The 19,429-nt window shown below is 43.0% G+C and overlaps 1 non-coding gene and 1 pseudogene across 1 annotated transcript; both read right to left on the bottom strand.

Annotated features, from left to right (window-relative positions):
- Positions 1–1,118: 1,118 nt before the first annotated feature.
- LOC133053015 (small ribosomal subunit protein eS6-like) lies at positions 1,119–1,944 on the bottom strand (annotated as a pseudogene).
- Positions 1,945–6,691: 4,747 nt separating this feature from the next.
- TRNAP-UGG (transfer RNA proline (anticodon UGG)) lies at positions 6,692–6,763 on the bottom strand. The gene has a single exon. It is a non-coding gene; the product is annotated as a tRNA-Pro (tRNA).
- Positions 6,764–19,429: the final 12,666 nt, after the last annotated feature.

The following is a 19,429-nucleotide window of genomic DNA, read 5'->3' as shown; positions in this document are numbered from 1 at the left end:
CCTTTTATTTCTTTAAAAAAATTTTTTTTCATGTGGTGTGGCATGTGGGATTTTACTTCCCTGACCAGGAATCAAAACTGTAACCCCTGCCTTGAAAGTGTGGAATCTTAACCAATGGACAACCAGGGAAGTCCCCTTAACTGCATTTTAAAAGAAAGAGGAAAAAAAAAAAGAGGTACTTACTAGCTCAGATGGATCTTGGGATGGTAGTATATGTGGGAAATCATCATGAGGCCCATCAGAGTGACCCTTGTCTGCTTCTAGACCTGTGCTCCCTTGGTTCCCTTCACCACAGTGTACACAGAACAAGAATGTGTGACATTTGACTCTTTTCAGAGAAGTTGCCAAGCCTTGCTCTAGTCCTTCAGCTCAAAAGGCATACTTTTCCCTTTGAGTTGAGCTTGTTTTCCTGTGCCATTGCCTTGAGTAAATAACATCCTAAAGTATCTTAGATAGTTTCTGGAAAGTTTAAGAGTTCTCTAAACGTGGAACAACAGATGCACAGAACATCTGGGTGGTAGGCTCTTTGCAATGCTTCAAGGCTCCCATTGTCCCTGACAGCTAGAGTCCATCTGCCAGGGTGGGCATCTGGAAGCTCCTAAAGTTAGAAAGTCTTTTTTTATTGGTTTATCTCAAATGAACTTTTGGGGACCTAGATCCTCATATAGTGCTTGAAGCTTCTGCCCAAATTTCCAGATCTTCACCATGCACCAAATGCTTGTTTTTGTTAAAAATACATTATTTCTGTATTAGAAATTTTTATTCACATTTCACTGACAAAGCCATAACATATCCTACAACAAGTAAATAGTAATAAGCTCCTGATATGTGATTTTTGAAGAACTCTTATGTATACAATCTTATTTGATACAGCAGCACCTGTGGATAGGCAGGGCACATGTCAGTTGGAATATGATTAATCTTGTTTTGTAGAAGTGGACAACACAGAGATTCTATCCAGACCTCATATAACATGCCAGCCCTGGAGCTCAACATGCTCTGTCTTTCTAGGATAGTTCTCAGCCACGGAGCATTCTACTAAGTTTGGACATTATTAAGCTCAGTTCTTGAGGAAGAATGGATATTATAGATATTCACTTTTTTTTTTTTTTTTTGATGTCTGATCTTATTTGTTTGTTACTCTTAGAACATCTCATTTTTGACTGGACTCAGACTTAGAAGTAGAAGCTCTCAGAGAGGACAGCCTCCGTCTCTTGGCAATCTGTTCCTGCCGTTTTTCTTTGGCCTCCTTCATTCTCTTGGCCAAAAATTTAGCATATTCTGCAGCCTCTTCTTTGTTTTTCTTAGTACGCTGTTTCTTCAGAGCAATACGCCGGCGTTTGTGTTGCAGAACTCGTGGAGTCACGAGACGCTGAATCTTGGGTGCTTTAGTCCTAGGTTTCTTACCTTTCTTTGTTTAGGGGCTTTCGCACAACATACTAGCGGACGTCATCTTCTTTAGAGAGATTGAAAAGTTTGCGGATTCTGCTAGCTCTTTTGGGACCCAGGTGACGAGGCACTGTAGTATCAGTGAGTCCAGGAATATCCTTCTCCCCTTTTTTCACGATGACCAAGTTGAGAACACTCAGATTGGCATCCACAATGCAACCCCGTACAGATTTGTGCTTTCTCTCTCCAGTCCTCCTCGGTCTGTAACAGGAATGCCCCTTACTCAGTAGCAGGCGAACTCGGCCATGGGTCAAGACACCCTGCTTCATGGGGAAACCCTGCTTATCGTTCCCGCCACTGATTCGGACCACATAACCCTTCCATTCTTCACCCAGAGCGTCAGCAGCAACTTCTGTGGCCATACGCTTCTCGTAGAAGGTACGAAGTTTTCGTTCATCGTCCACTTCAATGAGCTTCTGGCAGCCAGTGGCCGGGAAAGAGATGTTCAGCTTCATTCTGAAGTGGCCGACAGCCTCCGAGGCGCCACGAAAAAGAGCGATATTCACTTTTTAGATGAGAAAATGGAGGCCCAGAGAACTAAAGTGACTTGCTCAAGGTCACACAGCTAATGAGGGTCAGAACTCGATTTCAGATCTTCTCACTCCTACTAGATATAGGACCACACTGATTGGATTGATGGGGAAAGCCAACTTTTGAGAGTGTTGCTTGTGTGAAATGGAAAGACATGAATTGGGGGCTGTTGGTATATGGTCTCTAAGACTGAGCTTTGGGAGTGGCATTTCCATTCTTCCTCAAGAACTGAGCTTAATAATGTCCAAACTTAGTAGAATGCTCCGTGGCTGAGAACTATTCTAGAAAGACAGAGCATGTTGAGCTCCAGGGCTGGCACATTATATGAGGTCTGGATAGAATCTCTGTGTTGTCCACCTCTACAAAACAAGATTAATCATATTCCAGCTGATGACTCACTACCACACATCTGAAGACATCAAGGATTAATAGCACTACAAACCACTTGGCCAAAATAATCCTCAACTTGGGTCACCTTGTGAATCTCAGACCAATCCCTCCACCCTTCTTATCAGGCCTGAGGGTTCACATTCTTTCTACTTTCTCTTTGAGTAAGTGTGAACTCTGATCAGTGATAAAAGTCAGATGCTGAGAGCAAACTGGGCAAGTGCCAATTTCCAGAGTCCTCTCTGATGACTCGGTTACATCCTGCCTTCCCAAGAACCTCTCACCCACATTCAAGCCAAACATCTCAGAGGGGTTTAGAGCAGCACTGCCTCTGCTGTGGTTTCAAAGAGAACTTTAAAACCAAACCCAATAGATGATAAGGACCTACTGTATAGCACAGGGAACTCTATTCAATACTCTGTAATGACCTATATGACATCACTTTGCCAACAAAGGTCTGCATAGTCAAAACTATGGTTTTTCCAGTAGTCATGTATGGATGTGAGAGTTGGACCATAAAGAAAGCTGAGTGCTGAAGAATTGATGCTTTTGAATTGTGGTGTTGGAGAAGACACTTGAGAGTCCCTTGGACTGCAAGGAAATCAAATCAGTCAATCTCAAAGGAAATAAACCCTGAATATTCATTGGAAGGACTGATGCTGAGCTGAAGCTCCAATACTTTGGCCACCTGATGTGAAGAACCAACTCACTGGAAAAGACCCTGATGCTGGGAAAGACTGAGGGCAGGAGGAGAAGGGGGCAACAGTGGATGAGATGTTTGGATGGTATCATTGACTCAATGGACATGAGTTTGAGCAAACCCTGGGAGATAGTGATAGACAAGGAAACCTGGAATGCTGCAGTCCATGGGGTTGCAAAGAGTTGGACATGACTGAGCAACAAAAACTGATTCACTTTGCTATACACCTGAAACTAACATAACAATGTAAATGAACTATACTCCAATTAAAAAAAAAACCAAACCCAGTTTCTTATTGATGACCTTTGAAGCATTCTCCTATTGGGTTGTTGAAATGGAACAAAAACAGGAATTATTGCTTATATTCAGGCTGGATCTACTTGTCATCAAAATAATTGGTTCAAAATTAAAAATGCAGCTAAAACTTTTTTGGGGTGTCATGTAGCCAAAAAAATCACTGAAAGAGTCAGTATTTACACAGAATCGGAAAACTGGTTTGATCCAAAGATGCAGCTTAACTTTAGAACATGCATGGTTCGTCAAACCGAATGTTTAAAAGAAAGTTGCTTCTTTCAGGGTGGGTCAGACAAAAGATAGATCACACCAGGAAAAAAAGACTTCTTTTTAAAGAGATGGAGTTATCAAAGCCAATCAAAAGAAAAGATTTAAACATCCTACTCAACCCTAAAACCCAACTCCTGCCACTCAGCATCAGAATCTGTTTTGATGCTGAAAATCTTGTAAGATCGGAGTTGATCTGTGTCTCAGCATCTAGTGGCAACCACTGAGTCAACCAGTGATCCAAATCATTCAAATATCCTGCAAGAAACTCGTCATGGAAAGCTTAATTTTTTTTTTTTCATCAAAAATGTCTCAGCTTCCTTTGGACAGAAATGGAAAGTGACATTTCAAAGTTTAATCCCTTAATATGTAGTCTGGTTCTTTCCAAAGGTTGCAAGATTTCCAAGTTCTGGAATTCATAACTAACCATATGGAAACAGAATGTTCTACATATCTTAGCTTCCCAAATATTGTCAGAGCATGAGTGACTCTTGTCGACACTGGGCAGGACCATATGTGCAGTCATCCCTCTTTAGCTGCACTCTTTGCCAGGACAAACCCTTTCCTCTCATAAGACTAGTGTCTTTACTGTGCCAAGTGCATTGGATGTTCAATTTCTTCCATCAAGAGTTTGCCCTTACCACTCCCCCTACCTCTACTTCCCTGTTTATGTTTCCAGATCCATCTCCGATTCCACCTACCCACGAAGCTTTCTTTGATAACAACAACCAAGAAGGCTCTGTACAATTTCTCCCAGCTTGTGGGGTTTATTATCTATATCATACAGGTTGAGACTCATGTGTCCATTTTCCAGTCATGACATACTGCCATGGCTCAACTCCCAAACTAGCCTCTCAGAGAACAAGAGCAAGCTCGAGAGCCAGATGGAAGTCTCTTCCAATTAGGGCCCCTCCGCTTTCTAGCTGTGGGAACAGTGTACCTCTTCCAGCCTCCCTCATTTTTTTCCTCTAACAGAAACCACAGTATCTGTTAATATATTAAAGGGTTAGGAGAGAATATTTGCAGTGTGCCAATAGTATTATTACACCTGGCACATGATAATTGGGTACTAAATAATAGATATGTATGTACTTCACAATATCTATCCTACACAGGGCACAGAATGGGTAATGGATTGAAGACTGCACACATTTAAAAAATATTTATTATTTATTTGGTTGGGTTGAGTCTTAGTTGTGGTTTGAGGGCTTATTTGTGGTTTGAGGGCTTAGTTGCCTGGGGGGGTGTGGGATCTTGGTTCCCTGACCAGGGATCAAACCTGATCCCCTGCATTGGAAGGTCGATTCTCAACCACTGGACCACCAGGGAAGTCCTGACTTGACACATTTTAATGCAGTACCCCTGAGACTTAGATAATAAAATAAAAATAATTCTAGGGTTATGAGACTGGGAAAGGTCATAAGAAGTCATCTTACTATGATGTATCTGTTGATATGGAAATATATTCACTATCTATTATTAAGGCAAAAAGACAGCTTCTTAAGTAGGATGTTTGGGATCTGTATGCATTTGTGTGTGTATGTATATGCACATACATATTAACATGTGTGTGTGTGTGTGTGTGTGTGTGTAGTTTTTAAATTGGAAAGTGTTCACTAAAATGCTAAGAGTAGTTATCTCTGATTTGTAGGGTTACAAACAGTCTTAATTGTCTTTTTGCCTATCAATTTTTACATTATGAATATGTTCTACTTGTGTAAATAAGACATAATAAGTGATTTTCAAAATATCCTATGTATATATAATTAAACTATGAATATAGATCAGGTCTGGGAGATAGGAAAGATGCAAAAATGAAAAAAAAAAGGAGTTGTGGGATATGAGTGCTTTCTCTCAATAAGAAATAGTTATTTCTTATTGTTTCACTATGTTTATAATAGAATTTTTAGTTTGTAGAAATCAATTTCTAAATCATTCCTATACTTTTGAAAAAGTGAAAGTCACTCAGTCTAGTGGATAGCCTATCCCTTCTGCAGCAGATCTTCCTAACCTAGGAGTTGAACCAGGGTCTCCTGCACTGCAGGTGGATTCTTTACCAACTGAGCTATCAGGGAGTGCTAATCAGTTTCATTTCTACTCAATAAATAATTGGCTGCTCTCAACAGGCAGTATTCTGAAACAGGGGTCTTCTTCAGCTCCCAAGAATTACCCACAACCATAAATGGGCAACCTATGTCTTGACCCATCTGTTAAGTAGTTTCTTGCCTGGTGGACCCCAATGATTTCGACTCTGGTGCTCTGTGTCATGTGGATCCTGCTAAGACTTTGTGAATTATTCTGTGGCTATGGGGATTAACAAGTGCTTGTCTTGGTGGCCAGGGTGAGGACATAAGCCTCTGTTTGTGTGCATCAGCCTATGTCCTGGAGGCTAGAGACACAGTGCCTACAGGTGAGTGAGTAGCCCTGTGATGCAGACTGTTTTTTCTCCATCATCTGATCTTCTGTCCTAGGCAGTGTGTGCCTCTCCATGCCACCTTGTCATGGTTGCCAGCTCAGGACTGGGGTATGGACTCTGACTCTCATCCCACGTGGACACACAACCTGGATTCGTAGCAGAGGCCAAGAAGTAAGTAGAACCAAGACAAGGAGACACAGGGTAGGGTTGGAGGGGTCTTGTTCCTGTCCCTGTCAGCTTCAGGAACAGTTAAGCACAGTGTGTGTGTGTGTGAAAGTGTTATTTGCTCAGTCATGTCTGACTCCTTGAGACCCCACGGACTGTACCCCTCCAGGCTCCTTTGTCCGTGGAATTCTCCAGGCAAGAATACTGGAGTGGGTTGCCATTCCCTTATCCAGGGGATCTTCCTGACCCAGGGATTGAACCTGGGTCTCTTGCATTGCAGGCATATTCTTTACCATCTGAGCCACCAGGGAAGCCCAATGCAATAGCAGATGTATTTTAAATAAATTACTTATCAGAAACAAAGAAAACCAAGCTCATATGGGATTTAACCCAGGACCTCTCAAACCCTAAGTGAGAATCATAGTCCAATGTGATAGCACATGTATTTTAAATTAATTATTTATCAGAACAAAAAAACCTAGTGGCTTGTCTGGGATTCGAACCCAGGACCTCTTACACCCAAAGCAAGTGTCATACCACTAGACCAACAAGCCACATGTGTTTGGAGGTCTCACCTGGAATTTTAAAGTCATAAGTATCCAGTTAACAACAATAGGAACAGAAGGCATTTACTGAGTGTTCATATGTGTCAGACTCTCATCTCTGCAATGGAGCTAAACAGTGAGATTATATACTTTGTATACTTATTGTGGAGGCTCTCTCCAACCTAATGGTGCCTTCCCAATTCCAAACAAAGAAGAAAGTAACACAATGAATACAGATGAACTCTGGGTTAAGCAACCACTGACAACTGTTCCATGTTTGTCAGGAAGAGGCAGATTTCTGGGACCTTATCTCCTTGTTTCATTAGGTTGTGTTTCTGCCAGGAAAATCTACATCTTCTTTATGAACACTTGCTTTAATCTATTCTGTATGATCATTTCAGAAAATAACTCCAGAGAACAAGATTTCAGCTTCTGGACCAAGGGTGAGCATAGTGGGTGGACAGACTTCCCAACTTGCCTGATGAGGTGGATGGAAATGTGGTCTGTGTTACTATACATAGTATATACAGCTGCTGCTGCTGCTGCTGCTGCTAAGTCGCCTCAGTCCTGTCCGACTCTGTGCGACCCCATAGACGGAAGCCCACCAGGCTCCCCCGTCCCTGGGATTCTCCAGGCAAGAACACTGGAGTGGGCTGCCATTTCCTTCCTCCAATGCATGAAAGTAAAAAGTGAAAGGGAAGTTGCTCAGTCATGTCCGACTCCTAGCGACCACATGGACTGCAGCCTACCAGGCTCCTCCATCCATGGGATTTTCCAGGCCACAGTACTGGAGTGGGGTGCCGTTGCCTTCTCTGAGTATATACAGCAGGGAGTATGATTTCCTAATAACAGTAAAAGAGAATGTGTCCTCGGAGATACACTGCCCACTAACAAAGAATTGTGCCATAGAAAATGTAAGTAACTATGTTATAATAAGATTCCTACACAGTGTTCTGATTATCTATCTTGATTTTCAGACTGACAAAGAGTGTGGGAGTTTTCAGTAACAATTTAAGGTGTCCTATACTGAACCAAGATCTTTCACAGTGTGACCCGGAAAATGATGGATCAAAAGGGGTAGATTCAGTCATCATGGATCAGTTTCCTTTGGTGAGGGTGTGTGTGAGAGAGAGAGAGAAAGAAAGAGAGAGAGGGAAGAAGGGAGAGAGGAGATATATCTAAGGATATGGAGAGTCATTTTGTTTAGAGAACGTGGCCTGAAACTTATAACAATGCCTTAACAAATCTCCTGGCACTGGAATCCAAGCATTGATTTTCATTAAACTTTGGAGCTTTTGCAATTCTCACTGAGCTGAGGTCAGAGCTGGCGGAGTAGGACCCAGCTGTGTGCCCTAATAACCACAGCCTCTGAGTCTGTATATGGTCTTAATGGCCAGGGAAGCCTCCTCTTCTTCCTCCCTACCGTGACTGTCATTGCTTCAGAAATGCCCCCCAAATGGCACTAAATGATGTGCAAACACAGCAGCTGGATTGCTAATCTTTTTTTGAGGCTTCTTTAATGGTGCATTCATAGCCCCTTGGAGCAAACTCAATTTCTCTCTGTGCACGCTATTTCCACTTCTACAATTCTAGAAGAAATCATTTTGGCAAACACACTTTTTGAGTTGGATGAGAGGTAATTTATACAATTGCTTACCTACTATTGACAACAGGCAGCAACTCCAGTCACAGGACGAAAGATGGCTATTCATTACTCACAGTGGAGACACATAAATGGATCTGGAGCCTTTTATGAAGCTTGTAGCAGTGAACTTGGGGCAAGCAAATCTTGTGTGTTTGAGGAGTTAGGGAATAGAAAACCAGAAGTCACCTCTTTAGACCTTCACCTTTACACTGAACACCACATCTGAAGAGAGACTTGAAAGGGTCCAACAGAGAGAATAAAGCTTGAATGGTACAAATGTCAAATACCATATGCTGAAGTAGGCACTGCCAGAGCATCCATGCTAAGATTGTAGCTGTGGTCCTGATCTTGGAGGGTAATTAGGCAACTGAGTGATGAGACATGTTTATTTTCCCCAATGGACCAGTCAGCCCACCTTTTATGTCTCCTGAGGGAGCCTGTGGTCACATCCAACAGAATTCCAAATGTTTTCAGAAAATGTTGCTTTATACTTCAGGCTCAGTAGAGAATTTTAAAAAGAGAGTGAAAAAGTTGGCCTAAAGCTCAACATTCAGAAAACTAAGACCATGGCATCCAGTCCCATCACTTCATGGCAAATAGATGGGGAAACAGTGGAAACAGTGGCTGACTTTATTTTTCTGGGCTCCAAAATCACTGCAGATGGTGATTGCAGCCATGAAATTTAAAGACGCTTACTCCTTGGAACGAAAGTTATGACCAACCTAGACAGAATGCTAAAAAGCAGAGACATTACTTTGCCAACAAAGGTCTGTCTAGTCAAGGCTATGGTTTTTCCAGTGGTCATGTGTGGATGTGAGAGTTGGACTATAAAGAAAGCTTAGCACCGAAGAATTGATGCTTTTGAACTGTGGTGTTGGAGAAGACTCTTGAGAGTCCCTTGGACTGCAAGGAGATCCAACCAGTCCATCCTAAAGGAGATCAGTCCTGGGTGTTCATTGGAGGGACTGATATTGAAGCTGAAACTCCAATACTTCGGCCCCCTGATGCGAAGAGCTGACTCATTGGAAAAGACCCTGATGTTGGGAAAGATTGAGGGCAGGAGGAGAAGGGGACAACAGAGGATGAGATGGTTGGATGGCATCATCAACTCGATGGACATGGGTTTGGGTGGACTCTGGGAGTTGGTGATGGACAGGGAGGCCTGGCGTGCTGCAGTTCATGGGGTCGCAAAGAGTCGAACACGACTGAGCAACTGAACTGAATACACATATACATACATATGTATATATATTATATATGTATATGTATACATATGTATATATACATATACATACATACTTATGATCCATTCATGGGTGTGCCACACACGCACACCCATGAATGGATCATAAGCTCTTTTCTAGGTGTGTTTCTTCTAAGCCAGGACTGATGCAGAAGCTGAAGCTCCAATACTTCGGCCACTTGATGTGAAGAACTGACTCATTGGAAAAGAGACAGGATGGGAAAGATTGAGGGTAGGAGGAGAATGGGCCAACAAAGGATGAGATGGTTGGATGGCATCAGCGACTCAATGGACATGAGTTTGAGCAAGCTCTGGGAGATAGTGAAGGACAGGGAAGTTTGATGTGCTGCAGTCCATGGGGTCGCAAAGAGTCAGACATGACTTAGTGACTGAACAACAACAATTGGTTTACAGCAACAGCTGCCCATTAGAATCCCCTGAGAAGCTTTGAAAATTCCCTAATGTCCAGGCCCAGCCCAGACCAACTGACTCACAATTGCTGGGGGTGGGACCCAGGAGCCAGTATTTTTCTGAGCTCCCCAGACGTGCAGCCAAAGTTGAGAACCAATGCTTTAAGCGTTTAAAGCTAATCAAGGCAATGGGTTTCTAGTGCATATTGGAATCATCTTGGAAGCTTGTTAAAATGCAGATTTATGGGGGACTTCCTTGGTGGTCCAGTGATTAAGACTCCAGACTTCCACTGCAGGGGGCATGAGTTTGATCCCTGGTCAGGGAAGCAAGACCCTGCATGCTGCACAGTCCCCCCCTAAAAAAAGAAAAAGAAAAATGCAGATTCATGGGTCTGGGTTTGGGGCCTGAGATTCTGTATTTTCAAGAAGCTCCCTAGGTGACGCTGAGGTTGGAAATCCATGGGTCACACGCTGAGAATCCTAGTTAGAGAATTCTTCCCTGGAGTTTGTGTGTTTCCCATGGCTCATTCATTGTTTAATTTCATATTGGTCCTCTCCTTTCATACAGATCCCCCTTTGCCAGTGAGTATGTGGGAAGTTCTGGTCCCTGACGGTAATCAGGCTGATAAATTCAGACACTTCACCTTGTCACTTCCAGAAGTACCCAGTCAATATATCCAAGAGGTGCTAGAGGCATACGGTCGGGGGTGAAGGTGGACAGAACAGGAAGAGAGGGGAAAAGCTGGCTCGAGTCTAGTAGGTGCTGGAGAGGGAATGAGATTTGGAGTTGAGAACTTGGTCTCTTAGACAGCCACCATTGGAAAGATCAGCCCAGTAGCACCCCCTGCATTGCTGCCAAAAAAAAAAAAAAAAAAGAAAGAAAGAAAAGGTAGAATCTACTCAAACTGGGCCCAGACCATGGGGTCGCAAGGGTGCTTCCTGAATGGGTCCAAGCTGTATCTGGCTCTGCCCCAGGCACCTCCTCCCTGCAGCACTGCTTCCTTGCCCAACCTGTTGGGCTGACCTCCAGGAGAAAAGTCTGAGTATTGCTGCTGATGAATTTCTCGAAGATAAGAGGAAAGGGATGGAGTGGGAGAAAGCATGACCACAAGAAAGAGATCCCCAGTGAATTTCCTAACTGCCTGTGATGTTAGACAGTTGTCCATTCTCTGTAATTTACTGCTTATTCCACAGACCCACTGGATGTAGAATGAGAATACACAGCCTTTGATGTCAGGAATTAAGCAAATTGTTACATGGAAAGAACAGCATGGCCGCCCCTTATTCCCTACCCTATAGCAATATCCCTGTCAGTCACCTCTGCTGGGGATGGGGGAGCATGACATTAGGGAAGGCTTCGCAGAGAAGGTTGCGTGTACCTGGGCCTTGAAGAGGATAGGGAAGGATTGCCATAACAGAGATGGAAGGAAATGTTTCTAAAAGCAGGCGTGATATGTAAAATGCTGGAAAAGGTGATTACTGGATTGTCTGAATTTGCTGCTAGAACCCACCCTGGTGGCTGCTGGGAGTCACTTGGTTGTTTTTACCAAGTTCATTTTTAAATTGTAGTTGGCATTTAGCCTCCTCTGACCAATCAAGAGACAGCTCTGGGTTACTCTGTTGTTTGTTTACCCTGAAATTTCTAGAATGTCTGCAACCAAGTACAAACCTAAAAAAAAAAAAAACAACCCTGGAGCCTTCCCACCGGTCCAGTCCAGATGCCAGAGCCCCCAACACTCGTGTGCACTCCAGCTCTGATGTTTTCCCCCTCGTGCCCACCCGACAGCACCAGGAGAGAGCCCGTTACCTGCTGGAGTGGGGAAAGAGAATCAGGAAGGCCTCATGCAGGAGGCTGCATTGGAGCAGGGCCCTGGGGGCAGGGGCACTGAAGGGAAAGGGGGGAGGGGATATTCCAGTGAGAAGCAACCATACAAAAGGGACGATGACTCTAGTAATCGGTAAAACATGAACACTGCAGCTAGAGGGCCATGAGTTCAAACGATTCTGACCATTTCCTAGTTGTCCTCATGATCCCATCCCCCAGTTCTCTCACAGCCCATCCTCCCTGCGGTGTGAACGCACACCCAACTGCTCATGCTCAGTGAGGTAGTTTCCATTCTGTGTATCTGGTCTTCAGTGGTTGTACAACCCCCTCCCCACCCCACTTAGGGCACATGGTGAAAACAGGCCACAACTTACTTGTTGTAAGGCCTCAGGTACATTGTTTAACTTCTTTGAGCCTTTATTTCCTGATTTGTAAAATGGGAATATTGAAACTCTCCCCTTATATACAGTTGTTGTAAGGATTAAATACAATGCATAAAATACGTATAAAATTCTTAGTATGATTCCTAGAATATAGCAAAGTCTTAACATATTCTCTCACGATATTATGCCTTTGACAATTACACTTTTATAATATGAGATGAGTGCATAATAGAAACTGACTTTGCTCTGTGAAAAAGAATTAGAGGATTTCACATTCTTTCAATGCAGTTAGAGAGCAGTTTTGTGGACTCCGAGGGTCAACCCTTTTCATAACTCAGTTCTCACTTCACTGGTTCTACAAATATTTATTGAGCACCTATAATATGCCAGGAAGCATGCTAACTGCTGGGAACATGGGGAGCAAGACAAAGCAATACCCTCGCCACCCACATGGGGCTTGCATTCTAAAAGAGAGTAAATGTACATTGTCAAGTGGAACAAGTTCTAAGGAAAAACTCAAGCAGGATAAGTAGATGGGGAATATGGGGTCTGGGGCATTGAGTGGGCAGGGGAGGACTAATATAGGAAGTGTCTTGAAAGCTCAAGAGACTGAGTCATGGGAATATTTGAGCTTTCCAGGCAGAGAGAAGGTCAAGTGCAAAGACCTTGAGGCTAGAGAGCGCCTCATGTATTTGAGGAACAGCAAAGAAGCCTTATTATTTTTGTGAACCACAGTGTTTACTTTAAGGGATACATGGCTCTCAATATCTGTATGTTTCTTTCAAAGTTCTGAAGACTGAAGGTCATGGAGAAGACAGCTAATTGTGCAGCCTAATGATTCCTTGTGGATTCTCCAGCCCCAGTCATGCTGCTCCATTTGTGTGCCATTGGCCTTTAGATCATGCCTGCCTTTGCTGTAGGCATTTAACCTGGAATACCTTGAGAATGTGATGGAGTGGGGGGAGGTGGGAGGTGGGGAGCCTTTCCTTGACTCTCACTCTAAGGCTAAGGACCCAAATGAATGTACTGGAATTTTATGGATCAATGGCATTCCTTTATTCATCCTGCCAACCCAATAAGCGTTTATGACTTACATTCTTTAAGTATAACTGGACTAAATTCTGGGAAAGATAAAAATAATTGTAAGACAATAGGCCCATCCATCTTGAAACCTTTTTGGAAACATTTGGGATAAATTAGAATTTTTTAGAACTATATCATCCCACTCTTAGGACTAAATGAAGTGAGAAGACATACATATACAAACAGCTAATGAAAGAGTGATTAGTGTTAATAGCCTTAGACAATTGTAGTAAAAACAGCACAATGCAGTGCATGATAGTGTGCTAGATACATTGTTCAAATGACTATAGCAATTGGTCAGAGGAAGCTTCCTGGAAGTAGAGAGGCTCAGACTGAGCCTGAACATATATGCAAGGGTGGAGAGGAGGAAAGAATACCTTTGCTCAAGAGAACAAAATGCCAACCCTTTGGAAATGCTTACTCCTGGAAAAATGTAGACTAAGTCAGTCATGCTAGTTAGTCCCACTCTCTCTGCCATTACAATCCATGGTCTAGACCCATCATAATTTTTTTTTTTTTAGCAGATACATAGTACTTTTAAATTTTTTTCCATTTATTTTTATTAGTTGGAGGCTAATTACTTTACAATATTGTAGTGCTTTTTGTCATACATTGACATGAATCAGCCATGGATTTACATGTGTTCCCCACCCCGATCCCCCCTCCCACCTCCCTCTCCACCTGATCCCTCTGGGTCATCCCAGTGCACCAGCCCCGAGCACTTGTCTCATGCATCCAACCTGGGCTGGTGATCTGTTTCACCCTTGATAATATACATGTTTCAATGCTGTTCTCTCAGAACACCCCACCCTCACCTTCTCCCACAGAGTCCCAAAGTCTGTTCTGTATTTCTGTGTCTCTTTTTCTGTTTTGCATATAGGGTTATCGTTACCATCTTTCTAAATCCCTTATATATGTGTTAGTATACTGTATCGGTCTTTATCTTTCTGGCTTACTTCACTCTGTATAATGGGCTCCAGTTTCATCCATCTCATTAGAACTGATTCAAATGAATTCTTTTTAATGGCTGAGTAATATTCCATGGTGTATATGTACCAGAGCTTCCTTATCCATTCATCTGCTGATGGGCATCTATGTTGCTTCCATGTCCTGGCTATTATAAACAGTGCTGCGATGAACATTGGGGTGCACGTGTCTCTTTCAGATCTGGTTTCCTCGGTGTGTATGCCCAGGAGTGGGATTGCTGGGTCATATGGCAGTTCTATTTCCAGTTTTTTAAGAAATCTCCACACTGTTTTCCATAGCGGCTGTACTAGTTTGCATTCCCACCAACAGTGTAAGAGGGTTCCCTTTTCTCCACATCCTCTCCAGCATTTATTGCTTGTAGACTTTTGGATAGCAGCCATCCTGACTGGCGTGTAATGGTACCTCATTGTGGTTTTGATTTGCATTTCTCTGATAATGAGTGATGTTGAGCATCTTTTCATGTGTTTGTTAGCCGTCTGTATGTCTTCTTTGGAGAAATGTCTGTTTGGTTCTTTGGCTCATTTTTTGATTGGGTCATTTATTTTTTCTGGAATTGAGCTGCAGGAGTTGCTTGTATATTTTTGAGATTAATCCTTTGTCTGTTTCTTCATTTGCTATTATTTTCTCCCATTCTTAGGGCTGTCTAGACCCATCATAATTTTATAATATTTCCAACCTCTAAAATCTTAAGTGTTTTCACATTCCATATAATCAGTAAACTCTAATCCTCAAAATAATAATATCTGCAATTTCCCAAGACCATGGGCCTAAGGTAAAAATTGGTCTCAGTCCCAGTTTACATGAAGGATTCCAACTTGCCATAGGAAGATGGATGGCCTTTTCCAACTTGGATAGGCTTTGAAGGCAGAGGTATTCAGTTCAGTTGCTCAGTTGTGTCCGACTCTTTGCAACCCCATGAACTGCAGCACGCCAGGCCTCCCTGTCCATCACCAACTCCCAGAGTTCACCCAAACTCATGTCCATCGAGTCGGTGATGCCATCTAACTATCTCATCCTTTGTCATCCTCTTCTCCTCCCTTCAATCTTTCCCAACATCAGGGTCTTTTCCAATGAGTCAGCTCTTCGCATCAGGTGCCCAAAATATTGGAGTTTCAGCTTCAACATCAGTCTCTCCAATGAACACCCAGGACTGATTTCCTTTAGGATGGACTGGTTGGATCTCCTTGCAGTCCAAGGGACTCTCAAGAGTCTTCTCCAACACCACAGTTCAAAAGTATCAATTTTTCGGTGCTAAGCTTTCTTTATAGTCCAATTCTCACATCCATACATGACTATTGGAAAAACCATAGCCTTGACTAGACGGACCTTTGTTGGTAATGTCTCTTGCTTTTTAGTATGCTGTCTAGGTTGCTCATAACTTTCGTTCCAAGGAGTAAGCATCTTTTAATTTCATGGCTGCAATCACCATCTGCAGTGATTTTGGAGCCCAGAAAAATAAAGTCAGCCACTGTTTCCACTGTTTCCCCATCTATCTGCCATGAAGTGATGGGACCAGATGCCATGATCTCAGTTTTCTGAATGTTGAGCTTCAAGCCAACTTTTTCACTCTCCTCTTTCACTTTCATCAAGAGGCTCTTTAGTTCTTCTTCCCTTTCTGCCATAAGGGTGGTGTCATCTGCATATCTGAGGTTATTGATATTTCTCCCAGCAATCTTGACTCCAGCTTGTGCTTCTTCCAGCCCAGCGTTTCTCATGATGTACTCTGCATATAAGTTAAATAAGCAGGGTGAGAATAGACAGCCTTGATGTACTCCTTTTCCTATTTGGAACTCGTCTGCTGTTCCATGTCCAGTTCTAACTGTTGCTTCCTGACCTGCATACAGGTTTCTCGAGAGGCAGGTCAGGTGGTCTGGTATTCCCATCTCTTTCAGAATTTTCCACAGTTTATTGTGATCCACACAGTCTAAGGCTCTGGCATAGTCAATAAAGCAGAAGTAGATGTTTTTCTGGAACTCTCTTGCTTTTTTGATGATTCAGCAGATGTTGGCAAGTTGATCTCTGGTTCCTCTGCCTTTTCTAAAACCAGCTTGAACATCTGGAAGTTCACGGTTCATGTATTGCTGAAGCCTGGCTTGGGGAATTTTGAGCATTACTTTACTAGCATATAAGTGCAATTGTGCGGTAATTTGAGCATTCTTTGGCATTGTCTTTCTTTGGGATTGGAGTGAAAACTGACCTTTTCCAGTCCTGTGGCCACTCCTGAGTTTTCCAAATTTGCTGGCATATTGAGTGCAGCACTTTAACAGCATCATCTTTTAGGATTTAAAATAGCTCAACTGGAATTCTTTCACCTCCACTAGCTTTGTTCATAGTGATGCTTCCTAAGGCCCATTTGACTTCACATTCCACGATGTCTGGCTCTAGGTGAATGATCACACCATTGTGATTATCTGGGTCATGAAGATCTTTTTTGTACAGTTCTTCTGTGTATTCTTGCCACCTCTTCTTCATATCTTCTGCTTCTGTTAGGTCCATAACATTTCTGTCCTTTATTGAGCCCATCTTTGCATGAAATTTTCCCTTGGTACCTCTAATTTTCTTGAAGAAATCTCTAGTCTTTCCTATGCTACTGTTTTCCTCTATTTATTTGCATTGATCGATGAGGAAGGCTTTCTTATCTCTCCTTGCTAGTCTTTGGAACTCTGCATTCAAATGGGTATATCTTTCCTTTTCTCCTTTGCTTTTCACAGAGATGAATAGGGCATTTTTTTTTTCAAGTTTGAGCAGAAACATACCTACAAAGGCCCTGACACCTAGGCCAAATGGCTTTGATTGGCCTGATGCGGTTGTTTCTCTTGTGGGCTTCCAAGCTGAGTGGATGTGGTGGCTATATCCATGGCTGCTCTGCCACAAGGAATACTGCGATCCAGTCTCTTGGGCTAGGCTGGATCTTTGCATTTAATTACAGCAACATACTAAAAATGGACAGGATTTTTACTTTGTTTATGTTAACCCATCCCATTCCTTTTGTTTCCTTCCTAGTTCTTTCCCCTGGAAGACACTTTTAGAAATCCACGTTCTCGGGATGATACCTAGGATGGTGAAGTCCAGAGATTAGTGATGGCTCATCTGTATTTGTCCCATTACTACTTATGACCTTTTTTTTTTTTAAATTGAAGTATAGTTGATCTCAATGTTGTGTTAGTTTCAGGCATTCAGTAAAGTGAGTCAGTTTCACATACATCTATAAGCTATTTTTTTTTCAGATTCTTTCCCCTTGTAGTTTATTACAAAATATTGAGTATAGTTCCCTGTGGGTCTATACAGTAGGTCTTCGTTGGTTATCTATTTTACATATATTGATAATAGTATGTATGTGGGCTTTTGGTTTTAATTATTTTTAGTTGTACTGTGTCTTCATTGCTGCATGTGGGCTTTGTCTAGTTGCAGCAAGTGGGGGCTACTCTTTTTTGTGGTGTGCAGGCTTCTCATTGTGGTGGCTTTTCTTGTTGCAGAGCACAGGCTCTAGAGCATGGGCTACAGTAGTTGCAGCTCACGGGCTCTAGAGCGCAGGCCCAATCGTTTTGGCACACAGGCTTAGTTGCTTTGTGGCATGTGGAATCTTCCTGGACCAGGGATTGAATCTGTGTCCCATGCATTAGCACTGTGCCTATCCACTGTACTACCAGGGAAGTCCAGGCCTTTGGTTTTGAACTACCTAATCTGGGTGAGGAAGCCAGGATCTATTGATGACTGCCAAGGGAGGAAGTCATAAGGTCCCGTGGTGGAGATTTTGGCCATGTTGATAACACTAATGATAGCTACTATTTACTGAATGCTTACATGGCACCAGACTATCTGCTAATCTGATCTTTCCAACAACTTTGTGAACTAGGTACCATTATTGTCCCCTTCTTTACAGAAGGAGAAACTGAAGGTCAGGGTCACTAAGTGACTTGCCCAAGTTTGTATAGCTAGTGAGCCTTGGGGCTTCTGAAGGTTGGTCAGGTTTGGGTTCTGAGTCCTAGTTTGGTCTTTTTAATTTACATAACAGCTTCATCCCCTTTTCTGAAAAATCGTATGCTAAAACCCCTACCTCACATAGTGGCTGTGAGGATAGAATTAGACAACATCCACCAAGTGTCTAATGAGCCTTGGCAGATAGTAAGTGCTTAGTAAATGGTGTATTCGTACATGTTAAGTCACTTCAGTCATGTCCAACTCTTTGCGACCCTATGGACTGTATCCCGCCAGGCTCCTTTGTCCATGGGATTCTCCAGGCAAGAATACTGGAGTGGGTTGCCATGCTCTCCTCCAGGGGATCTTCCGACCCAGGGATCGAAGCTGGGGCTCTTTCAGCTCCTGCATTCCAAGCAGATTCTGTACCGCTAAGCCACTGGAGAATAGCTGCTCTTATTAGGAACCCGATTCCCAGGTTTGGAGACCGAGTGCCACAGTGGTCTAGATGCTGAGTCACAAATAACGTGCTGGTTTCCCTGAGCTGCCAGAATGCACATCTGTTTATATCTCCTTCATCTGATCAAGCACGTCACATGCTCCAGTGCTAATGCGGGAATGTGTGCCAATTCTATTAGCTTGGGTAAATTGGGCGGGGAGCCCTGGACAATTTAAGGCATTCATGTGATATTCCTATTGGAATTTGTTGTGTGTTTGCGAATTGGTCCTACAAGAATGTTGTTTCTTCAGAAATCCAGTGGTTGATGCAAAAGACCCCAGGCTCTAAAGTGCATTCGGTGATTCTGATTGCAGGTGAGAAAATGTCGCCTGACATGGGACATGAATGCCTTTCCATATAATAAGTTTGGTCCCTTTGCTGGGCAGCTCCAGGCCTCCAGAGTATTCAGGCCTCTGTCTCACTCTATCAGGAAAAACACGTTCTGTGGCCCGTTTACCTGGTATGAAGGGGGAGAGCCTGTGCCTGGTATGTGAAGAAGAGGGTGTGGGACCCAGTGGGCAGTGGGAAGCCAGAGGAGAGGAGCAGGCCGGAGGAGGCCTGGGCTGCGTCTTGAGGATGAAGTGCCGCCTCTGTCTATTATGAGGGCGATTACATGAAGAATCCAGAGAATGACTTTGATTAAGGGTATAAAAGAAAAAAGAAAGAAAAAGCTGTTCTAGTC

Source organism: Dama dama, chromosome X (assembly GCF_033118175.1).
Source record: "Dama dama isolate Ldn47 chromosome X, ASM3311817v1, whole genome shotgun sequence".
Taxonomy (NCBI): Eukaryota; Metazoa; Chordata; class Mammalia; order Artiodactyla; family Cervidae; genus Dama; species Dama dama.
The sequence above is the reverse complement of the archived record's forward strand: the minus strand, read 5'-3'. Positions and strand labels throughout refer to the sequence as shown.